Source organism: Vigna umbellata, chromosome 2, assembly GCF_029865625.1.
Source record: "Vigna umbellata cultivar VRB3 chromosome 2, Vumbellata_1.0, whole genome shotgun sequence".
NCBI lineage: Eukaryota > Viridiplantae > Streptophyta > Magnoliopsida > Fabales > Fabaceae > Vigna > Vigna umbellata.
Window position 1 is genome coordinate 28,660,238 of NC_142166.1, and position 5,000 is coordinate 28,665,237.

Genomic DNA, 5,000 nt, shown 5'->3' on the forward strand with positions numbered 1-5,000 from the left:
ACTTAGAACTTTGCTTGTCCTCAAGCAAACAAGATGTAACTCAATCTTCAACCAATTCATATGATGGTTCACTCATTCAAAAATCCTCTTTTTCAAGATAAGTAACAACTTCACTCAAACTTATGACCAAGAGTTCAATCAAGATGTGCACATGCTTTAGTGTTCACAAAGTCATTTAAATTCCAACAAATGCTATTTTTCACGAATGATCAATCAATTAAGCATGGATGTTCATGTGCTTATGGAATATTTCCTCACTAGGTAAAGTGTTTCCCTCAACACACAAGTGTATAAGAGGTAAAGTGTTTCACTCATTCACTCCACTATCACAATGTTACATGAATCAACTTTGCCTTTCATTTTACCACAATCAAAAACATTCACAAGCATGCATCATCACAAGGACTTTTCAATGGCTTATAATGTGGCTGGGCTAACAAGAAAATTGGTTTTTCTGGATCACAAAATCCTTGAGTTAAGAGAATCATAACAAAACAATTTTTCTTATTCTTCCCAACTTGCCTTTGCATTTTCATTGAGCTTTGCTTCTTTTTTTTTTCTTTTCTTTTTCTTTTTCTTTGCATATTCTTACTTGAACATTTAACAATGCTTTTCCTTTTTCATGTTTTCCCAACAACCCCAAACTTGAACATTTAACAATACCACACAAGATCTTCTACTTAACTCAAGGTAAAGATTTTCAATCAAGGGTTTTCAGTGTATGTTCAAGGCTATGGGTTCAAAGGATAGAACACAAAGTGTTCTCTTTTAGTGGGCTAACTTTATGAATTTGGCCAATAAAAAGGGTTCCAACAAACGGCCTTGATCACATGATGCAAAACAAGCAATTGATTCAATCATAGAAAACCTGGGCAAAGTCATTCATGCTTTCAAAGTAATAGCATTCAATCATACCAAAAACTCTGGAGCTCAAAACCTCACATATAAGCTGATTCACATTTGACATACACATTCTGCTTAATATCACAATCACAATCATGATATCCTGCATTTGTTCACAAAGCTTGTGAATCACCTGTATAAGCATTTTATGTGCACATCTATCTCAACATCAATCAATCACTAATCATCATCAAGCATTACTTATCACACAATCACAGTTAATAGCAAACCATCATAACAAACCAGGTTTCCAATAGAGTACATCAAACCCTAATCTAAAACAAAAAATAAATAAGTTTAGAAAACTTAAACCAACAAAAGCATAAGCATATGATAGCATTCATCCGTAAATGCTATCTCAGCTCCTCATCAATCTGAGTTGTCCTCTGCATCTTCCTCTTCTTGGATCTTATAGTCTTGATTCTTTTTGCCCGATGAGGAGGCCATCCCTGCATCAAACATAATTCACAAAACCAAAAGATACATTGTTAAGCATTAGTAAACCACAATGAAGAAATCAACCCCTTCAATGATGCTCTCTCCCAACCCCAAACTTAGATGGAAAACTAGTGAGCAAGTGAGTGGAAGGGAGATTTTCTAAAGAGGGATGAGGGAAAAGTTGTAGAGAACCTTTGAAAAGGTATGTAGGAGTGTGTGTGCAGAGAAGAGTCTGAAAAGAGAAACCAAAACGCAGCTTAGGGTATAAAAATACCCTAATGGGCTCGGGTTCCGCTAAAGGGTAACCAAAGCCCACTCTGCGATAGTACCGCTCAGCGGTAATTTGCCGCTCAGCGGAACTTTCGTGATGTGCTCTTTTCCTTCTTTGCTTAACCTAAGTGCCTCCTAGACATGCCCCTCATTGGTTCCCTGCAATTCAATGTTTAGAATACTTATGCAAACCCTATTATGCAACTAAAATGAAACAAACAAAAACAATCAATCAACTGGGTTGCCTCCCAGGTAGCGCTTGTTTAACGTCACGAGCCTGACCCAAAGTCCACCAACACCCATCAGTAGGTGTTTAAAATCTCACCAACACCCATCAGTAGGTGTTAAAAACTTACCAACACCCGTCAGTAGGTGTTACACACTTAGCATCCTTCAGTAGATGCTATATCCAACTGGCATCCTTCGGTAGATGCTATGTTCAGCAATATAATGTTCAACAAATTTAAAGATTACAAACCAAAGTAAAATTTAAAAGTTCTAAAATCACTGGGTTGCCTCCCAGCAAGCGCTCTTTTAACGTCATTAGCTTGACCCAGTAAAGCTCAAGTTCCTTCTTCTTTTTCTTCTTTCTACTGAACTTCTTCAGAAATTTGATCAAACCAGGAACCTGTTGCAGTGTCTCAATCATAGGAACTTTAATCTCCAATTTCTTGAAGATTTCCATAAAGCACTTAAATTTCTTTTCCTTCCTACGATTCTTATTTAGATGAGGATGGGGTTTTTCATATGATTCCTTCTTCTTTCCTCTCATCTTCTTTTTCTTATGCTTCCTCTCCCCAAATTTTCTCTTTTTCTTTTCTCTTATTTTTTTCTTCCCTTCTCTTTTTCTTCTTAACTTCTTTATTTTCACACAAATTTTCTTCCTCTCTTCTCTCTCAACCACTTCTTTTTCTTTTTCATCATCTTTATCTTTCTCACTCAACTCTTCTTTTTCTTCTCTCTCTATCTTTTCCTCATCTCTCTCTATTTTTTTCTCAGCAAAAATCTTGTCACTTTCAGTGACAATGGCTTGACCTTCCTCCTTAAGGTTAACTTCAGTATTAACCTTAACATTGGCGCGACAGCTTTATCAGTGGTAGATTCTTAAATTGTTCGACAGCTTGCCAAAATTGATCATTATCCATGCTTGAGTGAGATCCCACCAGTGATTGAAATTACCTTAGTAGAATTGAGTGCCTATTAAATTCTTGTTCGAATTGCATCCTGCAAACATTAGGCACAAAACTCTAGAAAATATTTGTTAGCACAAAAAGATATAGGAGAAGATATATATTGATGGACAAATTTATGATCACCAAAATATGATGTCACAAACTTGTTTTACAATCGGCAAGTATGACCGAATCGTTCAAGTAATAAAATTGGTAAGACCAAGTATCGTTCTCCCAAAGGACTCACGGCCTAGTTTAGTTGTGTGGTTTGTTGATTAGCTAAGACTTAAGGACGAAATAATTGAGGTTTAATTTGCAAAACAGAAAATAAACATGTATGCATGAGGTTTTGATCAATGGCAAAAGCAAAAGACAAGCACTTTCAATGAAATATATATATGAATATGTTGTTGGGGGTCAATTTCATCTTATCCACTCTCATATATTTTAGGAATTCAACATTCAAATCATCATTGTTAATGCCACTCTCTAAATTACCTTATCAAGAAGACTTATCCCTAATTACGAGTTCATACGATTCCTAGCATTCCTAATAATTAGTTCTCTTAGCACAGGAGCTTAACGACAACCAATATACTATTGGGAGTAATTCCCCGGATCTAGACTTCCCCGTACGTTCCCGTATCGACAAAATCAATAATCATGCATTGAATGAGTTAAACAAAGCAAGCATTCAGCAAAGAGGAAAAACCCTAACTAATGATGAAAGAAAGCATAAATCTTAGATTAAGATGCAAGCACAAATTCCATATATGAGAGCTTCAAAAGATTACATTGATTCCCCAACAAACATACAAGGTTTAGTTCACCATATTCATGGTGAACCTAGATGAACAACAATGAAAGAATGAAGGGTAAAACCCTAGAAAGGTGAAGAGGTAGCCTGAGCATCCAAGATCCTCCTTCAAAGGGGTGGAAGAGAGAGTGTTTGCTTCGTTTCTGCCAAAGATCCCAACCCTAAGACATCTAGGTCTTTAAATAGGACATAAAAATAATAAAAAACGGGTCCAGGCCCAAACAGATCATAAAATCGCATAAAACTGGCCCAAAACTCGTCTGGTTGACTTTTTTCGTATTCTGGTTGACTGGTTGACTTTTTGGTTTACTGGTTCACTTTTCTGGTTGACTGGTTGACTTTTCTGGTTTCTGGTTGACTTTTCTGAGTGTAAAGGTTGCTTTTTGTGTCAATTTTAAGCATGAAAATAACAGTTTTTCAACTGTTATCAGACCCCCGGGGAAGAATCCCCGAAGGGCCCATTCCCAATCCGTCACCCGACCGGCACGCGACCACCCGCTCTCGCCGCGAAAGCAGCTGGAGCAATCCACCGACAGCCGACGGGTTCGGGACTAGGACCCCCGTGCCCAGCCCTCAGAGCCAATCCTTTTCCCGAGGTTACGGATCCATTTTGCCGACTTCCCTTGCCTACATTGTTCCATCGACCAGAGGCTGTTCACCTTGGAGACCTGATGCGGTTATGAGTACGACCAGGCGTGGGAGGCACTCGGTCCTCCGGATTTTCAAGGGCCGCCGGGGGCGCACCGGACACCACGCGACGTGCGGTGCTCTTCCAACCGCTGCAACCTACCTCCGGCTAAGCCATTTCCAGGGTGGGCAAGTTGTTAAACAGAAAAGATAACGCTTTCCGGGGCCCCGCCGACGTCTCCAGGACTCCCTAACGTTGCCGTCAGCCGCTGATGAACCAATATTTTCCTCACTTCACTTAGTTTAATGTGCTAGAATTAGTTGGGGAATGATGCTTAAACGTCCGGTATTTTCCTGTTTTTCCTAATTGTGCTTAATTTGATCGGAAATTCTTATTTTAACTAATTTGAATTATCTGAGCTTATTATTTTGCATTATTAATTACGGGAAAATTTTGGATAACTTTTTGGGACATTTGAAAGCTAAATGAGAAATGGCAATTGAGCCAATGCATCTTAGCCATTTTTATTTTCGCTGGCTGCCGCGTGAATGTTGTGTCAACTTGTGAGTCTTCGTTTCAGTTCAATTCTTATCCGTTTTCCATGCAATTTTTGTTTTCATAGTTTCGTCTGGATGTCTATTTTAACGTATAGTTTTTACTTTGTTCAAATTCGTTCTGTGCTGTTCCCAGTATTTTTTTTACTCCCCTATGTCAGTCCAATGCTTACTGTTTGAGTGATTTCTAATCTGTTTGCATTTGCTTGCTGTTGGGT